This window comes from Wyeomyia smithii, chromosome 1, assembly GCF_029784165.1.
Source record: "Wyeomyia smithii strain HCP4-BCI-WySm-NY-G18 chromosome 1, ASM2978416v1, whole genome shotgun sequence".
Taxonomy (NCBI): Eukaryota; Metazoa; Arthropoda; class Insecta; order Diptera; family Culicidae; genus Wyeomyia; species Wyeomyia smithii.
This window is the reverse complement of record NC_073694.1, coordinates 198,387,575-198,399,945: the sequence shown is the minus strand read 5'-3', so window position 1 is coordinate 198,399,945 and position 12,371 is coordinate 198,387,575. Positions and strand designations below refer to the sequence as shown.

The window sequence follows — 12,371 nt, the reverse complement described above, 5'->3', positions numbered from 1 at the left end:
TCTGAAACATCCTAAAATGGTCCAATATAGGTATTTCTCAAACCTGAATGGTGCCCAGAGACCGGAAATCAAATCCCGAAGTAATTTTGAAATCCGAAATGGCGACTGCCAGTTTCCAGAAATGATCGCGCTATTATGATTGTGCCCAGTATGACTATTTCAATATACGATAGAAGTCTTTCAAGACCTAAATGGCTAAAATTGGTTATTAGTTGTTCAAATATTAGTTAATATTTGAACAGGTAATCTCATAATAGTCATTATCTAATGGTTTAAAATATACAAGTGAGCTCAACATTTCATTTATGTAAAAGATGGTGCGCCAGTATTTTTGTATGGCAATTCCTGTCACTTGAAGTGACTGTAAATGTCAATCCGATTTACTGTTCGCCATAATGTGAACATCAAAGCCTGTCCAAATGCTTTTGTTCGTTATTATTTTCGAGAAAACACCTCCATAGTAACTTTTCCCTCCATCGTTCCGCTCGAAACCAGCTGGCCGTTTTTTTTTTCTTCGCAATATTTCAGACAGATTGTTCAAATACGTTCCGATAACACGTAACCGAAGACGAGATGATGAAACCAAATTGTCTTCTATTTTGTGTAAACCGATCTTGACAGGAAACGGTTGGCAACCGCCCGGGTTGGTTACAATTCGTCTGCTTTCCCACCTCATAACTACCACCCACCGCTGCTGCTGCTGCGGGGGATTCGACGCTCCGTTCGGCAGGAAAATCCAATTTATCACACTTGGAAATGATGAATATCTAATAGGGCTTGGGAATCGGTAAAAGAGCGGCACCGATTCGTTTTCCCCAGTCGACGGTGCGGGAGAGGCTGAGTGGGAAAGATGTAGTACCCGATCCGGGAAAGAGGGCCCGCGGGTTGTTGTCTGCCGGTGGTAAGTCGGTAGCGGGCAATTTTATCGTACGCTCACGAGTCCGCGAGCCCTAATAGAGTTGATTTATGGTCTGTGGGCTTCTTTGTGGTGGCGCTCGGCGTTTTTTTTTTCATCGGAAGACGAAGGATTTCGGCGGTACGATGAGTAAAAAAACAAACACAGCAGCAGCTTCTAAATGACGTTTATGACAAATTTTGACAGCCATTGTTGATGGTTGTAAGCTTATTTTCGATTCGGCTCAGCGTCACCATCGAGTTGGAGATTGTGGTTATGATTTATGGTGGAGATAAAATTTGAAACCACAACTTTGACATCAGTGTGAAATATCGTACCATTATTTAATATATTAAATTTCAGAAATATTTATATTTTATTAAAGAAATCAAACGAAACTGTCATCTTCAAAAAAGAAAATGAAAACACATGTAATTTTTTACCCGAAAAGCATCTACCTAAGAATTTTTAATCTAATACTCGGAACCAGTCAAAGACATTCCGGCTTACTTTAGTGCCTTTAGTCCCCCTCATTCCATAAAGATTACCAGTAGAAGGGATCATAGCATATGACATAACCTCATAGACGTATCAGACATAACGACATACAATCCCGGAGCTTCTGAATCCGATGATGACTCTCGACTCGGTCGGGCCAACCCTTTGAAGTATTCTTTACGACACTTGCGCTTCCCCGGCCGCGGCTTTGTTTCCTTTCATACGCTTTGGATTTGAGCTGGTCTCGCGTGCGATGGGCTTCCAGGAAAAAAAAAACAGGTCGTAAAGTATAATCCATGTATCAGCGTCTCCGATGGAAAAATGGAGTGCAGCAAATTGGATGGAAAAATCAGAGTGACTTTTCTTTACAACGTTTCATATGAAAAATAGATACGAATCAGCCGGTTGCCATCCGCGATGGGGTTTCAAAGCTTATGTTTTTTACCGGTCGTCGTTTTTTAGAATGAATACTTGAAATTCTAGAAGAAGCCAGAAGCGTAAAAGTCGTATCTTTAAGGTCGTAAATTTGCTCGATTTAGGAAAGGCTTTTCCACTGTACCTTTTTTGATAAAAAACGAATACGATGATAAAATACGAAAAACAAACAAAAATAAAGCTTCCTTAATCATTATCGATTGATCTAATCTAGGAATTTTTTCCTTTTTCCCAGGTAGGCGAAAAGTCCAATGGCACCGAAAAAGTAAAGTAAGTTTAGTATAGACTTAAAAGCTGTTTCGTTAAACTTCTGCTCAATCATTTTGAAGTTTCACCAACAATTTCCATCCTTACACGATAGATGCTAGTTTCAGTACGGTTCTAGCCGCATTCGTTTCCGTACCTCCACTTAACCGATCTTCTGGAGGCTCTCGAGCTTTCCGAGAGGGCTCTCGCAATTCCACCACTCTCGCACCGGAACAGAGCCGCCAGAGGCGAGATGCTATTCTTATTTCGGGGGAAGAAAAAAGTACTCAGATCGATCCCCCGTACGTATCCCACCACACAAAAAAAACGGCTCTTCCAGAAGAACTCTCGTGCAAACCGGTAGCAAAGAGTGCGGTCAACCGGATGCAAGATTTATGACTTTGGTCGTTCGTGGGACGATCCTGGAAAACGGTATCTTCCAGCAGAGCCAGCAAATAGCGGACGATGATGACGATGACGACGACGAAGTTTGGGACGGCGGAAAACCACAATCCCTTTTATCCTTTCGTAACTTTTTTTCTGTGTTGGTTTTTGTTTTTGATGCCGTGACGTGGGAACGGCCGCACGTGAAACGGTGAGGTCCTACTGACGCACACCCTGGGAACGCGTTTCCGAACTCGTCTCGGTACTATCATCGGTGACCAATACCGGCGGCTACTCCTGCTCTTAGTTTCAGTTTCATGGTTCTGCTCCGGTTATTGCAGGAGCCGAAAGTGCTCTTGTTTATATTTTATGCTGAAATAAATGCTGCACACAACGGACCCGAACTCGAAGCACGTCCCGGTCGTCGCTTTCGCACCCGGTGTCCGCATTCACCGGTGGCATTATTGGTCGTATAAAAAATCCATGATGACGATAAAAGCGAAAGCCGACCGAACGCCGCCAGAATGCAGTTCGCTAGCGATGAGTTCTATTTGTTTTTTTTTTTTGCATTGTTCCTGCTTTTCGAGCCTGTTGTAGCAGTCTTCGTTACTTGAGCGATTATAGTTTTATGACACATTTCCATTTTTATTGGGCAGTATATTCGATACTCCCGATATGCGAATATTTGTGTCTTCTCTTGCTACCGCGGAATCTGTATCCGATAAAAAGCATTTATGATTAATGGAAAGAACTTTGTTTTTATAGTTTTATACTGCTGAAGAGAGAATATCGAACCGGCGATTTTTGATATTTTTTTAATAAAATTAAACTACGAGGAAATGTTTCGAAATAACGGTGTTCGGTGAAAAGTAATTTAAGTCAGCAGTTTCCAAGAACATGTTCTTTCATCAATCAACTTGTATGTTTTCCTGAAAGTTTTACAGTCTTCCTTTCTGCTTAGCGAATTAGGTTGATGCTGTAGAAGATTTAGTCGTGCAAATTGTCCTATCATTATTTGTTGGTTCCATATGATTAATTTTTTTTTTTTAGTGAGTCATATATTCTTATTTTAGTGAGTCAAGTTGCGATCAGAGTAGCAAGGTGAAGCTGAAAAATTAACACGGTGCCACGGTCGCCATGTGAAACATTAAGGTGGTAATCAAATTCGTAAACCCTGTCGAAAATTCGAAATCTTCAAATCCATCCTCTCTATCCTGCACCAAGAGTTTTACATGTCAAATTTTGAATTTAAAATTCGATGGCTTTCGGAAAATAGTCTAAATTTTTTATTTAAAAATACTTAACAAAAAAATTGATATTCTGCACTGAAAAAATTGATTTTATTTTTTTTTTTTTTGGTATGTGGTTTTGTTCCTTGAAAACCGGCGATATTTGATTTTATTTTAATACAATTAAACCCCATAGCAGCGTTTCGAAATGACGAGGTTTCGTGGAAAGTAAATAAAGTCAGCAGTTTTCAAGACCACGTTCTTTCATGGATCAACTTTATGTTTTCCTTGGCAATGCTCTAGGCAAGTAATTGTGTTTAGATTCACTTTTAAAGTCTTGCTTTCTGTTCCGCGAATTATACAGATGTTTTGGAAGATTTTTTAGACGAACAAGTTTAATACGCATTCTGGTAGTAATATTCTTGTAATTTTTTTTTCTCTTGAATCTTCGGTTCCATATCAATATTCTTTTCTTATAGAGCTAACGCGTGAGTGAGTAAAGTAGTGACCAGAGTAGCAATATACAAGGCAGAGCTAGAAAATTAACACCTAACACTAGCACGGTCGCCATCTAAAACATCAAGGTGGCAATTATAATTACAAAAACTAAAACAGATTTTCTGTCCAGGATTTACAGTTTTACGTATCAAATTTTGAATTAAAATTTTTTTCGCTTCTTGAATTTCGAAAATTTCAATTTCAGATTTGTCACTTGGAATCTTGAAGCCTAAACTTTGAAGGATGAAGTTTAATTTTTTTTATTTTAAGTTTTGAGCAGCCAGAAGGATCTGAAAATGAAACGCAAAAATTTATTCGACTATTTTTTATTTTTCAAAGAAACTTTACGAATTACTTACGAAATTACTTTTCGTGGGTGGAAAAAATTTCTAGACTCAAAAGTAATTTTCCAAAAGGGAATAAGTATTTTAGCATACGTTTTGGAAACTTCTTCTTATAAAATGGGTCCTTTCATGTTTTTTGGCTCCATACTATTTTTCTCTTATTTTAATGAATCATATGTTTACATTGTTATTTCAATGAGTCAAGTTGTGACGAGAGGGTGGCAAAACACAAGAAGAAGCTCAAAAGTTAACATTTTTACAATGTCACGGTCGCCATGTAAAACATTAAAGGGGTAATTAAAACACCCAATCCTTTTCAAAAATTCAAACTCTCTGAATCTAGTCCTCAACTAACAACCGAAAAAAGGATTACTATCCTCAATCAAGATTCTTACATATCAAATTTAGAATTATAAAATTACTTCGCTTTTTGAACTTTAAGAATTTTGAATTCCTAATTTCTTGTTTTGATTTTGGTATTTCAATTTCTGAGCATTTTGGGATGAATTGTTTTTTTTTCAGATTTGAGGCTTTAAATTCGACTTTCGAGTTTTAACTAAGCATTTCCAGCTTGAGCAAAGCAAAAAATCAATCGATCATATTAGAACTTTACTCACGAATTTAGCTTATAAAATTTAGTTATTTTTAGCGGTGAAAAAAACATTTCTAAACTCATGAGGAGTTTCGTAAAAGGCTTTTCTAGCACGCACTTTATTCAAAACATTGTGACTCAGGAACCTGTAATTGTATCGAAAACTCTCTAGGAACGGCAATTACAATTGCTAACACTGGTAGACAAGAGCGAAAAAAACTGCCCTAGAACTTGAACTAAAAAGAAATGAAAGAATATTGCTTTTTGGCCGTTTCGATGAGTCTTGGTGCCTAGAGCCAGCTTGGAAGTACGTAAAGTCTTCAGAGAATAAATGAAGTTTTCCCGTAAAAAAACGTAGAAACGACGAAACCGATGAGCATTTTCTTTGCGGCCGTTTGACGCACTAATGAGTTCGCTGTAAGCACTAAAAGACTGAAAAACGGTGAAAAAGTGGGGTCCTTTAATATTTTTTAGCTTCATACTATTATTCTCTTATTTTAATGATTAAAATGTATACATTGTTATTTCAATCAGTCAAGTTGTGACCAAAGAGTGGCAAAGCACATGAAGAAGCTCAAAAGTTAACACTTTTACAATGGCACGGTCGCCATGTAAAACATTAAGGTGGCAATTATAATTCCCCATCCTTTTCAAAAACTCAAACTCTCCGAAATCAGTCTTCAACCAAAGAAGGGTTTCTATCCTCAATTAAGATTTGTACATGTTAAATTTTGAATTCTAAAATTACTTGAGTTCTTGAGCTTATAAAATTTTGAATCCTTAATTTTTGTATGCTTTTAGCACATACTTTATTTACATCATTGTGGGGCTTATTACGGATGTCACCTTACGGTGAGAACGAAGTGAAAAAATCTCACGGTGGAAAAAGACGCGTGCAAATCAAATGGGAATCACTTTCACCGTGCCTATTACAGTTGTCACCTCACCGTGAAGTGAGTCCCGTGATAAGCCCCTGTGACTCAGAAACCAGAAGTTGTATCGAAAACATTCTAGGAACGGCACCGCCTACAATTGCTTACACTGGTCGATAAAAGCGAAAAAAAAAAGTTGCCCTAGAACTTAAACGAAGAAAATGGAAGACTATAGATTTTAGCCGTTTCAGCGAATTTTGGTGCCTACAGCCAGCTTGGAGGTACGTAAAGTCTTCAAAAACTTGAATGAAGTTTTTTCGTAAAAAAAACCGTAGAAACGTCGGAACCGATGAGCAATTCCTCTGCGGCCTTTCGACGCACTTCTGAGTTCGCTACTAGCACCAAAAGTCTCAAAAACAGTCAAAAAGCTGTAATCTATCTTACTCTTGCAATTTGACCTTTAGGATAAAAGTTGTGTTGACCAGTGCAATGCTTTGCAGAAAACTAAACTGAGAAAAAAAATGTGGGCAGCAAAAATAAATGTCATAAACGCTTAAGTATTGCATTAGAAAGGAAGTGAAATTTTAAAGTTATTGCAAAAGTGTGATTTTTTTTTTTTGAAGGTACCATTTCATAGCATATTTGGAAATTTTGTATGACACAGTTTTAAATCAAGATAAAAAAATATAACAAAAATAAACACTAAAATTCGAGTGAAAGTTTTCTAAAATTCAAAATCCTAACTAAGAAATTCTAACAGCATTATACAAAGATCAAAATTTACAAATAAAAACTCCACATCTAAGAGGAACAGTTCCACAAAAAATATCTTAGTTTCATTTTTTTATTTGGCTGAAACTTTGCATAGACTTTTCTATAGGCAAAAGAGGCCATTTTGTGCTATTGGTTTAATTTTGTGGAACACGACTCATTTTTGAAAAACCTGTTGAAAAATGCTATTTTGGGAAGGTATTGATAATCACAAATATTTTTAGAGCCAAAACGATTTGTTTAATCGACGTTTTCTGTAAAATTGTAGATATAAATTTTGTTTTTCCGAAAAAAATATACACTTTACCGAAGACACTATGCCGATTGAACAAACCCAAAAATCAATCAACAATAAGAAATATTTTGTATCATCAATAGTCATCATCATTCCAACAGCTCAACAGATAATCCCAAAATTTTATTTTTATTTGCATAATGAGATTTGTTTCATTGATATTGTGTCTTCGACAAGTTGTAGATGGAGGCAACACAGAACAACGGCTTTATAGACAACGACTTTTTAGACGATTTTTGATCTGGCTGAAACTTTGACCAGATGTTTCTCTTGGTTAGGGATGTAATCTCGGGTTTTTTATCGGAATCACCAGTCATTTTCGAGAATGGCTTATGTGAAAAAAGTATCGATGATAACAAATAATTTTAGGGCCAGAACAGTTTGTTTGATCCTGTGACGTCTTTAGCAAAGTTGTAGGTATCAATTTTGTCTTTCCATTGGTAATTTAAAAAAAATATCTCCACGATTTTGTTATATAAACTTATTTTCAATGAAAACTACAAAATATTAGCTAAACATTGTAGGTTGTTTGATCATGTAGAAATAAGAAACACTACAAGGTATACAGCCCTATGGTTGTATCAAACGGTGACGTGGGACTAAATACTGTAATTACTGTAATTACAGTAAAAAAATTCGTTTGTTCAGTGATTTACGTATTATAATTCTCACCCTAACTTCATTTTTTCAGAAATATATTTAATTAAACTCGAAAAAACTTCATTTACATTTGGTGATGTTGTGCCTGTAGTGTTTTTTTGTGCGCAAACAACATTTAACAATTACAACGAAATTAAAATTTAAAAAGATTCTTTTTTTTTGCCTCACAAGTTTGTTACATTTGCCAACAATAACATGCACTGTTTTACGAAGGCAGCTAATATAAGTATACTATTTTATTTGTAAAATTAAAAATAAAACAATATCTAACAATGTTGACATGTAAAAAAAGATTCTGAATAGATCTTAGTAAATGGTCAAAAAATTCATAAGCACTCGCTAGCTCTTACTTTTCTATGAATCAGTATTTTTAGGAACTTACTCGTTCGATGTTATGTCGGTCACGATTATTTAGTGAATATCGAAGAAAAAAAAATAAATAAAAATAACTTACAACCGTTGCAAAAATGTTAAACTCTTGCTCTGCTCCACATATACTCTACGGTACCGTTGTTTTTACCAGCATGTGTTCTTTCAAGACATCAGTTTCTATTACGCTTCAACAGCAGGTTTAGAAATTGTTCAAGAAAAGGGGTTGTTTCAAACTTTTCGAAAAACCTTTACCTTCGAGACATCAAATTAGGCTAGGTCCATGGAAGCGAATATAAATTGACCTATTGGGATGGAGAGACTATGTCAATTTTTTGGATATTGATACAGAGAATATCACAGGAAATGGTTGGTGTCTATTAATGTCGTCTGTAAAGAGAGCTTCGTAGCCTTCGAATCTTAGTAGAATCAGGCCATTTGGTTGTCAAAGGACTTTAACATGGGTTCATTCCCAGGCTCTCCGCCACATACTCTTCCTTCAAGCTGAATTCTATAGTACCCTTGCTGACTTTCATCCTAACAAAAAAGTCCCTCTTATAATAAAACTGTTCTGAGTAACGTATAATAGTTCTCTTAAGAGAATTGTAATTATGACGCGGTCTTGGCTGGAGGAACGAGGTTGCGATGAGACTCCTTCCTCTTGACAAAAATATAAGTCCTACTTATAATAAACCTGACCAGAGGTGAAGCATTGAGCGCCTCTTCAGGGAATTGTGATTGTGACGCGGTGTTGGTAGGAGGAACGAGGTTCGACAAGACTCCTTCCTCTTGACAAAATAAGTCCTTATTATAATAAAACTGAATTCAGAAATATTTACCCTCTACAGGGAATTTTAATTGGCGATATTGGCACGAGGAACGAGGTTTCGATAAGACTCCTTCCTCTTGACATAATAAGTCCCTCTTAGAATAAACCTGGCCGGAGAGGAACGTTAGGTGTAGCCTCAGTTTAGGCAATTGTAATTTGGCGATATTGGTAGGATAGAAAAGAGGCTTGGTATAGTAGAGCAGTAAGCTTGAAATGTAAGGGTAAACTCTCACACACAAGCACGGATATAAATAAAAAAGCGTATTATTCACTTCAATAGTGATACTGCCAATAATATGAAGTGCGGAGTACAGAAAACACCTGGGCAATATCACAATAGATCAAAATGTCTCTGGTCGCAGTGATGAGTCCACACAGAGGAAAAAAAAACCCGGTTTCTATGGTTGCAAGAGGACATTTAAATACATGTATAACACCATGAATTGACAACTTACTAGACATTGAATTAGGTAGTGCCGCTAAAGTTGAAGGCTCCATAATAACATTTAACGAATTTATGAATTTGAAAACCAAGACACTGGAATGACACAACGTTCTAAATGAATAGGAAAAGATGCAAAGGGGGACGACAGTTCTTTGTTTTTTTTTCTCATAAAGCAAAATGTGTGCTTTACTTTTGTATGCCAACGAGTGCAAAGCGAAAGCAATCTTCAAACGGGCTATTGTTAGCCGGAGTTTGATGGTATGAATTTGCTGCTAGTATTCAAGATTTCAATCAGTTTAGCGAATTTCATGATCATAAATTGAAAAGGACTGAATATTTTTAATATTGTTCTAAATTTGCAGAAAGTGATAAAGTTTGACATAATTAAAAGTTTCATAAAGATTTGTTTGCTATTTTCTTATTTAACACTTACTTTATAACTTTTAATTGATAAATTTTGTAATGTTTTATTTATTTTATTTTATTCTTACGGATTGAGTTCGCTATCATAAATTTCCATTAATGGGGTACCATGGTTATGATTGAAATTAATCCTGGATGAAATTTCAACCTCAAAAATAAAAAAGGAAAAAAACTGCTATCGCTTTTTTCACTAAAGTGACAATTTGCGCAGTTTTGCGCAGCAGCGGACAGTATGCATTTGAAAGCTCACGTTTTTACCTAAATTTTGAATGTAGTCACAACCGTGGCAAACTGCGGCAACTAAACTTTTAAGCTTCTTTCTTACAAAAAATCACGTTTTTTAAATTTTTTTTTAGTATCAGGCCTACTATAACCAAATTTTACAATACCTAATGAAAAGGGTTTGTTTTGCACAAAATTTACAACAACTTCTCCTTTGACGTCAAACAAATCCAAGCTATCATTAAGGCTACAGAGCGTTTCAAAGTAATGTACTTTTTTTCAAAAAAAAAAAAAAAAGACAAAAAGCGTCAGTCGCCAAGCTTTGAAAAGTCATTAAAAATTCAGATTTCATGATATTGCGCCCAAATTTTGGATTTAGACACTTGAATGTTATAGTAATAAAGGAAAAATATTATGAAACAGCTAACGAAAAAAATTTTTTTTTGGCTGATGGCCAGCGATTTCCCACTGTGCGTGGACATTACACAGACCCCTCTCCCCTTGAAGCTGTCCACGTGGATTGTGGGTGGCCCCCAAAACATTATGCACTGGAAAACATTTTTTTTTAAATTTATAACTCTCTGAGTTACTATTTTTCGAACAAGATCGATGTTAATGTGTAGTTAAAAATGTATTTATTTTCCAAGATGAATTTTTTTTAACCGTGTATATTTTTTCTGGAACAAAATTACTTTCTACAACTTTGTTGAAGACATCGCAAATAAACCATTTTGGATCAGTTTAAAAAGATAGTTCTTTTAGAAATTGTAAAAAAATTAAAAAAATAAAAACTTTCCTAGATAATTTTATTTTTTTTTTATTCATATTTTCCCTTTAAATTTTTTCTGCTGTGTTCATATTTTTCGATAGTACAAAATTATTATCCCTAACATTGCCAAGACGTCACACCGATCAAACAAACCGTTCTCTGGTTCTAAAAATATATGTAATCATCGATACCATTTTTACATAAGCCCTTTTCGAAAATGAGTAGTGAATCACTACTAGTGATCAATAAAATTAAAAACACAAAAGGACATCTCTAGCCCATAGATAAGTCCGTGCACTTTGCACAGCCAAATCAAAAATTATCTATTGCCTATGTTGCTTGGAATTAGTCAATAGTGTCTTTGGCAAAGTTGTAGATAGCACTAGTTAACACAGGTTTCACCCCAGGAAAAATATGAAAGATTATCGCTTTTTTACCATTCCTGTGTATTTTGGTGCCCCTAGCCTGCTCAGAAATCTTTGAAAGGCCGCAGAGTAATTACACGATGAGTTCGTCACTTCTACATTTGATTATGGAAAAACTTCATTTAAATTTCTGAAATTTGTTTTCCTGTCTGAGCCATAGGCCACATATTTTTCGCTTTTGTATACTAGTGTTATCTGTGTAACCTTTTTAAAATTTCATTTTATCGTTCTTGAATCTTGAGAAAAATATTAATTTTAAGAGAAAAATTTTCGTTATCTTGTTTTGACGTAGGACTACATCTTTCTTTACTATAGAGTACATGCTGCGAAAACTGAGACGAGCATGTAACGTTGTTTGTTGACGGAATGGAAGTTTTCAAATGCTTAAAATAGTTCTCAAGCAACTGTCCCGAATTCAATAATTAATATGTCGTTTGGCAGCTAACATAAACAAGGTTTTAATAACATGATTTTTATTGCACCATTTTCTTGTTACATGGTAAAAATAACGGGAAATTTTCAATGCCACAATATCCACAAACATTTTTCCATACGATTGGCTTACTTCCCTAACGCAGACATCAAAAAGGAATACGATATAAATGCGATCGTTGGCTACCAACGGACCATCATTCAGTTACAACAGTCTGGTAGTGGAATAAAAATGCAGATCTGTACGTCTGTTTGTCTCATCCCTAAATAAAATACAAATTTCTGCATAACTCGAGAACTATTCAAGCAAATGGAAACAAATTTGGCATGTGTAGATATTCAAGGGCAAGAAATACCTTCATGTTGGGTCGACACCCCTCTTATTTCTCGAAGGATGGGTTCCTAAACAAGTCAAATAATAAATTTCTGCATTACTCAGAACCTAACCAAACAAATGGAACCAAATTTGGTATGTGGGGGTTTTTGGGGATAAGAAATATTTCTATGATGATTTGACATCCCTCCCTGCTTTGAAAGTAGGGGGGTGGTGTGCTTGAAAATAGCCGAAAGTGACCAAATACCACCCAATATGGATATTTTCCGTAATCGTGATGATGCACAGAAGTCTAAAATTGATCTAAGCCGTTCTAAATCTAAGATGGCGACTTCCGGTTTCTGGAAAACTATCAGAAACGACTGACGCAATATGGTATTTCCGGAAACAGATTGATGCTCAGA

At 35.7% G+C, this 12,371-nt stretch overlaps 1 protein-coding gene across 5 annotated transcripts in view; it reads left to right on the top strand.

The window, feature by feature from the left end:
* The window catches only part of LOC129721583 (leucine-rich repeat-containing protein 24), a 399,477-nt gene that overhangs the window by 193,606 nt on the left and 193,500 nt on the right, over positions 1–12,371 (top strand). The window contains exon 3 of one of the 5 annotated variants that reach the window (XM_055674333.1): positions 2,064–2,098. The exons of the other annotated variants lie outside the window; for them this stretch is intronic. The gene's annotated coding sequence lies outside the window, so the exon portion shown is untranslated. The remainder of the gene's footprint in view (positions 1–2,063; positions 2,099–12,371) is intronic. 5 annotated transcript variants of the gene reach the window in all.